Raw genomic sequence first — 10,603 nt, forward strand, 5'->3', positions numbered from 1 at the left:
ACGGCGGGGGGGGGGGGGTGGAAGGGGGAATGTGGCTTAGGGAGCCCCAGCGCGGAGAGCTGCGCTGTAGACTTATCCCAAGAGGCCTGAGGATAGTAGTCGATGGGGTATTATTTTTAAGCACAATACTACTATAATTATCACATCTAAAAATTAATACTAAATCTCTGGGACTTAAGGTGTGGGCCACCACACCCGGCTGAGTGTTGATATATTTTTTTAAAGGTTTATTTTTATTTTTAATTATGTGTACGTATGACTGTGTGCAAGTGAACGCAGGTGCCCTTAGATACCAGTGGGAGCTCTCTGGAGCTGGAATTACAGACGGTTGTCAGCTGCCTGATGTGGGTGCTGGAAAATCAACTTTGGAAGAGGAGGAAGTGCTCTTAACCTGCTGAGCCATCTCTCTAGCCCCTCAGTGTTGATTTTTTATTGGTGACCTGAGGGTGATTCTAATTCCGTGACAACCAAGAAAGTATGTGAATGACTCCTGGCTAGGTCTGCCCATTGATTACCCAAGCTAGGGGTGTGAGGATGATACAGGTGGGCTAGAATTTGGGGCACTCACTGGACTGGGCTCGTTCACAGGCTGTGCAACACAAGGTAGGCCTGGGAATATGGGGGTGGAATGGGCTGGCAAGGTTCTGGGGAACTCATGAGGCTGGGCTAGTGTACAGGCTGTGCAACTCTAGCTTGAGATTGTTGGGATCAAGAGTTCAGGTAAATGGAACTAGAAACTACTTCAACACAGACTCAGAAAAACAAGCCACATATGTTCTCTCTCATTTGTGGATCTTAGCTCCAAATCCTTATATGTAAGTATATATATTGATGTAACCACAGGAGTCAGGAAGCTTGAGAGAGGAGGATGGTAGGAGACAGGTGTTATTAAAGGGGGAAATGGGGATGGGGGTTACTTTAACTGAGGATGGAGGAGGAAAGGTTATATATGAACAGTGAGAGGAGAGATAAATAATGCTTAGATGGTATGAAAAACCAGAGGGAAATGTATTTCTTTAAAGTCTTATTGAAAAATACACATATAATAAATATATAGGTGCATGTGTATAGCTGAAGGTTATATAACAAAAAAACAGTGCCAGGCAGGAGAAATCTCCCTTTGAGCTGTTGGTGAGGCTCCAAGAGACTCTCAGAATAACAGACTATTGCCACAACCCTTGATTGCCTTCAAGAACTTGAAGGTAAGACCCTGTTGCTGAAGACAGACCAAATTTTGGACACAAGACTTGGAGCAATTGAGCTGGAACTGACCTAGAAGTCTCCTCCCCAAGGACCAGCTCCCACAGTACCAGGAGAAGCTATGCAAACTGCCAAGGGGGCAAACAAAGCAGTGATTCCTTCTAACTCTAATGTCTATGAACCACAATGATGTCCGGCCCAGCAAACACTCTTTACTGGTGCAGTAGTTGCACTTTTATTTTGGGGGTAATCAATAGCTGTTTAATTGGACTTAATGCCCACTCAATGGGAGGGAACTCATGTGTGGTATTGTAAACATAGCCAAATACACATGGCTATAGAGGTCATGGATCTTAGAGAAAAACCTACTTTTACACATTAAAAAAATATTTTATTTATCATTTTTATTTTATGTGTATGTGTGTATTGCCTGCATGTAGGTATGTGCACCCGTGTCATGGAATGCCTGTGGAGGTCAGAAGAGAGCATTGGATCCCCTAGAACTGGAGTTACAGACAGTTGTTAGCTGCCATGTGGGTGCTGGGATTCGAACCTGGGTCTTCTGCAAGAACAGTGTTCTTAACCACTAAGCCATCTCTCCAGCCCCAATTTCTTTTTTTAAAAAATATTTTGTTATTTTAATTTTATGTATATGAGTGTATTGCCTGCATGTATGTGAGTGCACCTGTGTCATGCAATGCCACAGAGGTCAGAAGAGGGCTTTGGGGTCCCCTGGAACTGGAGTTAAGGACGGTTTGTAGCCGCCATGTGGGTGCTGGGAACTGAACCCAGGTCTCCTGCAAGAGCAGTCAGTGCTCTTAACCACTGAGCCATCTCTCCAGCCTCCCAATTTCTTAGTGTATTTTAAATATGTATTCTTATATTTACAGACAAGTGTACCTCTCCTCAATCATCAAAGAAGCATGTTTTTGAGACAAATAGACTATAACAATGTTTTGCAACTGGTCACACAGAGAATAAGTGTCTGTGAGGTGCCGAGCCCTGAGTGACATGTCTACAGTGCAACCTCTACACCAAAGGCTCAGGGAGCCTAGTGGAACAGGGGGCAGAGAGAATATGAATGCATCTCTCAACCATCAGCAGTGAAGCTTCCTCATGCAACAGATGGTGATTAGCCCAGAAAGACACAACTGACCAAATGCAGAGAATAAAATACTGCAGAGAACTTATCCCTGAATAGGACACTTATGTCAAACTTCTGCCACCCAAGGCTCATGAACCATTGGAGAAGTTGGGGTGGAAAGACTGTAAGTCAGCAGTGGTTGATGACCACAAGGAAACAAGTTTTCCAGATTGCTGGGACGTTACCGTATAAACTTATAGTAATAGCATGCACAAGACCCATGCAAGTTCAAGTGAGACAAAATTCCAGTAGGAAAGTGGTTAAGAAGTTCCAAGCTCTGCTGAGGAACTACTGGTAAAGGATACATACTGGGAGAGGGAGAGTCAGTTTTCTCTAAGTGTGTGACACTAGATAGGCTGACCAGTCTCCAGTGGATATATGTACACTGAAGGACATTTGCGGATAGAAAGTTGGCTCAGTAGGCCTTGGTATATATGATAGAGTACATTAAAACTTGTGGTGGGTGCATAAGAGGGGTTCAGATAGGAGAGTAGGTCCAAATATGATCAAAATATATTGTATAGAACTTGAAAAACTTCAATTAAAAAATTAAAAAAGAGCATCAAATCCACTGTAGCTGTTCTAGAAGTAATATACATGGCATTATTATTAACAAAAAGAGTTCCTCTTTATCCACATCCTTGTCAATGTATTTTATTATTTTTTTAATAAGCATTCTAAGTGAGGTGAGATGATATCTCACTGTGGTTTTCATTTGTGTTTTCCTGATAATTATATTGGGCTTTTTTCCCATAAAGTTATTGAATATACATATTTTCTCTTTTGAGAAATATGTATTTGACAATTTTGAAAATCAGGGATTTTTATTGGTCTTGAGTAGTTTATATATTCTTTTTTTTATTGTTTTTTTTTTTTTGAGACAAGTCTCCCTGTAGCCCCAGCTGGCCTGGAACTCACTCTGTAGACCAGGCTGGCCTTGAACTCACAGAGATCCGCCTGCCTCTGTCTCCTGAGTGCTGGGATTAAAGGTGTGCGCCACCATGCACACCTTTATATATTCTTAAACCCTTGTTGAATCAGCAAGTTGCAGATATTTTCTTTCATTCTTGTGTCGTCTCTGTGTTGCTTGTTTCCTTTGTGGTACTTTTTAGTTTGATGAACTCGCGTTCATCAACATGTGCTTTTGTTTGCCTCTACTTTTGAGGTCATTTTTAATTTTTTCCTGTACCAATGCATTTTTATTTGTTTTATTTTGAGACAAGATCTTACTATGTGGCTCTGTAGCCCAGGTCGGTCTTGCTATGTAGACCAGGCTGGTCTTGAGCTTGCAGAGATCTGCCTACATCGAGACCAATGTCATAAAGCGTCTCACTATGCTTTCTTTTGGTAACCTTGCAATTTGGGGCCTTAATTTTAGGTAAGTGCTCCATTATGACTTGATAAAAGATCATAGGTGAGTTTTTCCTTCTGCATTTGGACATAGTTTTCCCAACACTGTTTCTTGAGGGGACTTTTCTGTAACGCATCTATCTGATGCATTTGCCGAAAATCAGTTGGCTGTGACTATAGGGATTTCTCTCTGGGTGGCTATTCTGTTGCATTGGTTTGTTTGTCTATTTTTTCTTTGCCAGTACCATGGTGTTTTGGCTGCTATCATTTTGCTGTGTGTTGAACCCAAGTATTGTGATGTGTCCAGCTTTCTTCTTTTTTTATTGCATTTATTCATTTATTTAGTTTGGCGGTCCACGCGTGCATGTGAACGTCAGAAGATAAACCGGGTTGTCACACTTAGCAGCAAGTGCTTTTGCCTACTGAGTCATCTTCCCTGCCCTCCAGTTTTGGTCTTTTTGCTCAATGTTTCTTTGGTTATTTGGGTGCTCGGTGGTTCTGTACAGACTCCACAGGTCTTTTTTCTTTCTTTTTTTTTTTCTTTTGTTGTTTGTTTTTTTCTCTGTCTGTGAAGATTGAAATTGTATTTTTAATGGGATTTTGTTGAATCAACAGTAAATTCTTTTTTACATTTTGTCCGTGTTGAGGGGGTGGGGTAGGGCATGAAGGAATGGCTTGCAGGAATCTAGTCCCTCCTTCCAAGATGTGAGTTCCAAGAATCAAGCTCAGGTCTCTGGGCACTGGGGTAACTGCCTTTACCCACTGAGCCATCTTGTTGACCCGGAATCTGTTTTTTTGTGTCTTTTTAAAAAAATATTTTATTTATTATTTTATTTTATGTGTGTGCATGTATTGCCTGCATGTATGTAAGTGCACCCATGTTGTGCAATGCCAGAGGAGGACAGAAGAGGCTGTCGGATCCCCTGGAACTGGAGTTATGGACAGTTGTTAGCTGCTATGTGGGTGCTGGGAGTCAAACCCAGGTCTTCTGCAAGAACAGTCAGTGTTCTTAACCACTGAGCTATCTCTCCAGCCCCTGTGTCTTTGTTTTTAAGATTGTAGAGGGCAAACAAAATGAGTCTGTAGAGAACCTGACTGTCCCCTGTACGTACAGTTGAACTCTGTCATCATGGCCTGCAAAGCTGGTTTTTGTTGGGCTCTCCTTCACTGTGCTCCTCTGTTTTGCTTGTCCAGGGCTCTCAGTCCGGCACTACAGAGGAACTCCTTCTAGCTCCTGCAAGCTTTATGCTTGGCTGCGCTTCTGCCTGGCTCTTCTTCCTGGACCCTTCTCTGCTGTCACAGTTTCTGTGGTTGAATGGACTGAATGTGACTCAGTACTGTGCATCATGAAGCTAAGCTCTGGTTGAGGAGGTGAGCTCCTATGCAAACACTTCCCAGAACTGCACTGAGGTGCCAGAATGAGACTCATGGCAGAGTAGTGGAAAGGTGCAGATGTAGGTCAGTAACTGTGCTTCGAGGAAGGCTGGGAAGGAGCAGAGGGTGGATGTGATGGTAAATTTTAGAAAGAAAAAACTTGTAGATTTTTATGTGTAACTGGTCTTTAGAAAAATTTGGAATGAACTAAAATCAGTGATTTTTGAATAGTCAGATGAGAAAGAATCTTCACTAGGAATGAGTTTCCAGACCACAAGTGAGATGGAGAGGGCTCGAGGTCTGCTTGCTGAGGCCTGCTTGCCAATACGTCAGCCTGGCCTTGGACATCCTCTGAGGAGGCTGAAGGAGGCATTTGGCTGCTGTGTCACAGAGCTTGACTCTTTGCTCTTTTCTGACTTTATGGCTGAGTTTGAAAAAGGGACATGTTTATTAACTTTGTGGATGAATAGGTTTGATGACTTACAAAATAGAATTAGGAAGACAAATTAGGCTGAAGCCAGGCGTGGTGGTGCACACCTTTAATCCCAGCACAGAGGCAGGCAGATCTCTGTGAGTTCAAGGCCAGCCTGGTCTACATAGTGAATTCCAGGCCAGCTGGGGCTACAGGGAGACCTTGCCTCAAAAAGACAAAAAAAGAAAAGAATTAGGTTGAACCCTGATACAGTGATGCATGCAGTTAGTCCTAGCACCACTTAGAAGGCAGAGACAGAAGGGTCTCTGTGAGTTTGAGGCTAGCCTTGTCTACAAGAGTTTAAGGCCAGTCAATAGTACATAGTGAGAGCCTGTCTCAAAAACCAAAAAACCAAAAAATTAGGCTGCAAAGATGACATTTTACAAGGCTATAGGTAGCCCACGTGTGTGTGAAAGAGAGTCGGCATTCTTGTGTTTAACAAAGTGAAGGTCTGTTCTAAGAATGAGTCAGTGACAAAGTTCTAGTGATTTAACTGACTGCAGACTCACTGCATCAGCATTGTGTGGAGGGCCACCAAGCAAATGGCCATGTATACAGAATGTGTTAACAGCAGCTGACTGTCCAGAATAAGGAGGGAAGTAACTCTCCTTTTTTGGTGATTCTTGGACCACACAAATCCCTAGTGCATTTCAAGAGAAAAATAGTGAAAATGGAGCGCATCGGGAAGTGGTGAGCAGGACAGTAAGGAGAATGAAATCCAGTCCGGGAACTGGCAGAGAGCTGAGAGCATGAGCTTGCTGTCCAGATGAGTACACAACTTTCTGTCCACTCAGGAGTGCAGGAAGGGCACCAGCGGGGCCAAAGAACTGGAAGAGAGCAGACTGCAGCCGATGATAGAAAATAAAGACCATACTTGCAGAACTGCAGAGACAGTGCTTTCCCCAATTCAGTTTTAATCACAACACAATAGAAACAAAACAGAAGGGATTATGTGATTTTGGAGGTGACCAAAAGTAAGATACAAAAATTACTTGGAAAATAAAAATGTGATAATGGTCTTGAAAACTGAAAAGAAAAGGCTAGTTTATTATTATTACTACATAAAACTCTGATTGCATTAAAATGGCATTGATGTACACAAGCCAGTGGAACAGTGAACTCAGAAGTAGACCCTGATATGGAGCTAATTTAATAAAAGACAAAAGATAACAACTAGGGAAAACTGAGGAATTATTTAATTCATTGCCTAGACAATTGAGCACAGAGAAAATAACTTCAAAATATTCCAGGAAATTTAAATAGTTAAATTGTTTTTTAAGAAATCAAGTCATAAAAATTAGAAAAAAATTAGAAGTGCATATTTAGAAAACCTTAAATTTGGGGATGAATTCCTGTTCATTACACGGAATGTTTCACTATGAAAATAGGTAGAGGGCATTGTACTCTAGTCTCTAGAGTCTGTGTCTAGGTGTGGTGGGTATTAGCATTTTGCCATATCTCTAATCCCTTCCTCTCCCTCCCTTTCCTCCTGTCCTCTCCCTTCTCCCCTCGTGTTCCCTTCTTTTCTTTTTTGGTTTGTTTTTCAAGAAAGGTCTCCCTATTTCTCCCAGGCTAGTCCTGAACCCAAACTCATGATATAGCCCATGCTCATCTTCACCTGGGGCACCCTTCTGGCTCACCTCAGGAGTGCTGTGATTCTAGGCATGTATCATTTTGCCTGCCTTCCTATTTTCAAAGCATTTGGGAGTAAATTATAAACATGTTTTTCTTTTTAAAAATTTATTTATTTTGATTTTACGTGTGTGAGTGTTATGCCTACATGTGTTTATCCCTGTGCTGTGCAATGCCCATGGATGACAGAAGAAGGTGTTGGATTCCCTGGAACTGGAGTTATGGATGGTTGTCAGCCACCATGTGGGTGCTGGGAATTGAACCCGGGTCCTCTGCAAGAGCAGCCAGTGCTTCTAACTGCTGAGCCATCTCCAGCCCCCCCCCTTTTTTTTTTTTTTGTCTTTTTGAGACACAGTCTCCCTGCACTCTCTGCAACCCCAGCTGGCCTGGACCTCACTATGTAGACCAGGCTGGCCTTGAACTCACAGAGTTCTGCCTGCCTTTGCCTCCCAAGTGCTGGGATTAAAGGTTTGTGCCACCATACCTGGCTTGGTCTATGTTCTTTTATTAAATTTCTGCATTCTTTAGTATATATTTCTAAAGTGAGACTGTTGGCTTTTTTTGTGTGTGTATATGTGTATGTGACAGGATCTCCCTGTAACCCAGCTGGTCTGCAGACCAGGCTGGCCTTTATCTCACAGAAATCCCTCTGCCTCTGACAACTGAGTGCTAAGATTAAAGGTGAGTGCCACCATACCTGGCTACGATATTGATTTTATTTTATTTTTATTTTTTAATTTTATGTGTGTGTGTATTGCCTGCATGTAGGTAAGTGCACTCGTGTTGCGCAATGCCCATGGAGGACAGAAGAATCTGTTGGATCCCCTGGAACTGGAGTTATGGACAGTTGTTAGCTGCTATGTGGGTGCTGGCAGTCAAACCTGGATCTTCTGCAAGAACAGGCATTGTTTTTAACCACTGAGCCATCTTTCCAGCCTGGATATTGATTTTAATTAAGCATAATACTACTATTATTATCACATTGAAAAATCAACAATCTCTGATATCTTCTTTGTAAAAAATATATTTAAATTTTTTTTATATGTTCAGTGTTTTGCTGTCATGCATGTAAGTGTACCAGTGTCATGCAATGCCTGTGGAAACCAGAAGAAGGAAGGTGTCAGATCCCCTGGAACTGGAGTTATAGATGGTTGTTAGCCACCTTGTGGGTGCTGGGAACCAAACCAGGGTCTCCTGCAAGAGCAACCAGTGCTGTTAATCACTAAGCCATGCCTCCAGCCCCCTCTGATATCTTCTAATACCCAGTATATATTGATTTCCTCAGTTGTCTCCAAAATATGTTTGACAGCTAAGTTACTCAAACTAGACTCTGTTCAATGGCTTGAGTGAGTCACAATTTATCTCACCACAGAGATAAATTTTCTCTGTCTCCCTCTTTCCTTCCCTATCTCCTTCCTTTTTTTCCATTATATTTTTGTTGAAGAGACTGGACCAAAATTTGGTAGAATTCTGCCTTCTGGATTTATAAGATTGCTTCTTCTGGCTATCATTTAAATTTTAATTAACTTCACACTGTATCTCCTATAAGCTGGAAATTTTGATCCAAAGTTGTGACTAAATCAGATAAGACATGTTCCTTAAGGGACTGGAGAGATGGCTCAGTGGTTAAGAACACTGACTGTTCTTGCAGAAGACCTGGGTTCTAATCCCAACACCCACATGGCATCTAACAATTGTCTGTAACTCCAGTTCCAGGGGATCCGACAGCCTCTTCTGTCCTCCGCGGGCATTGCACGACATGGGTGCACTTACCCACATGCAGGCAATACACACAGACAGACACATAAAATAAAAATAATAAATTAAAATATTAAAAAAAACCCCGACATGCTCCTTAAGAGCATGTGATAACAGGTGAAGGTGGGTGTGGTGGTGCACACTTGGGATCCCAGCACTTAGATCAGGATTTGGAGGTCTTCCTCAGCTATATAGTGAGTTTGAAAGGAGATGGGGCTATATGAGACCCTCTCAACAAAACCGAAAGCAGGAGCTGAGGACGTGAGTTAGCTTCAAAGTGCTTGTTATGCAAGCATGAGGACCCAGCTCCCATATGAAAGCTAGGTGTGACTGCAAATACCTGTAACCCCCGTGCTGCAGGGATGGGAGAGATGGGAGGAGTCCTAGAACTTGCTGGCCAGCCTGTCTAGTGGACTCCGTGAGCTCCAGGTTTAGTGAGAGACCCTGTCTCAAAAAGTACAGTGGAGAGTGACTGATGAAAATGCCCCATACTGACCTATGGCCTCCATATGCACTTGACACGTGTACATGTACCCTACACACGAGCATACACATGAACACATACACAACCCCCTCCACCCCCACCCCCAAAAGAATCCATGTGATGTTGTGAATATTGTGCTACAGCATGTAAAGAACTGCATGATAGGAGTTGTGGTGTTAACTTTTATTATTATGTTTTTTTGAGAAAGGGTCTTCACTGTGCAGCCCAGGCTGCCCTGGAACTTGTTCTGTAAAGCAGGCTGGCCTCCAACTCACAGAAATCCACCTGCCTCTGGCTCCTGAGTGCCCAGATTAAAGATATGTACCACTCAGCTGACTAGAGTTGTGTATTTACTTTTGTAATACTAAAGTCAGCGTTTGTAATGATGATGTCTATTATAAAGTTATGAGTTTTCCTCTTGATTCAAGTAAGTATTCTCTGAATTGGTAACTTAGAAGAGTCTCGAACATTGTTAGCCTCATGCTCTAGTCTTCCATTCTCAATGCTGATTCTCATCCATTACAGTTGTAAAATATTGATTTTTTTTTTGTGTGTGTGTGCCTAACTTTGCCAGGCATCTTGCTTTCATTGACTAGGAGTCTCTGGTAGTTACTAACTGGAGTTCTTTTTTATTCACCAAAATAGAGTGCTCATGGAAAACACAAAGAATAAATGCTTAACTCTCTCTTTTTACTAGTTTTTGAGTAAAGTGTTGGTATAATGTCACCTTAATGTACAATGTGCATTTTTTTCCTTTCTGTATTGAGAATCGTTAAAATTTTTATATATTTAAGAAAGCCAATCAATTATAATTTCTTTGTGATTTGGTGACAGACTGCCTTTAATAAAACAGGCTTTATCAATATGTATGTCCCATATGTTCTTTTTTTTTTAATAACCACATACTTAGAAGAAGCATTTTATTACATCAGCATTGACATATTCAATAACAATTTTCTGAGCTAGGCTGCACCTCTTACAAAAATTGGCTGTCCATTTTTAGGTTTACAGTTGAATTATTACCATTATACAATATTGTACTTATTATAAGCCCTATAAGCCATAAAATTAAATGAGGTTTTAACCTTTAAAAAAGATCTCCAATTCATTATTAAAATACAGAGTTTCATGCAGAAAACTTCATTTTTAATACAATTGACATTAAGATGTTTGCACATGCGTTTCTAAT

This window comes from Nannospalax galili, unplaced genomic scaffold, assembly GCF_000622305.1.
Source record: "Nannospalax galili isolate Female #2095 unplaced genomic scaffold, S.galili_v1.0 scaffold216, whole genome shotgun sequence".
NCBI classification, from domain to species: Eukaryota; Metazoa; Chordata; class Mammalia; order Rodentia; family Spalacidae; genus Nannospalax; species Nannospalax galili.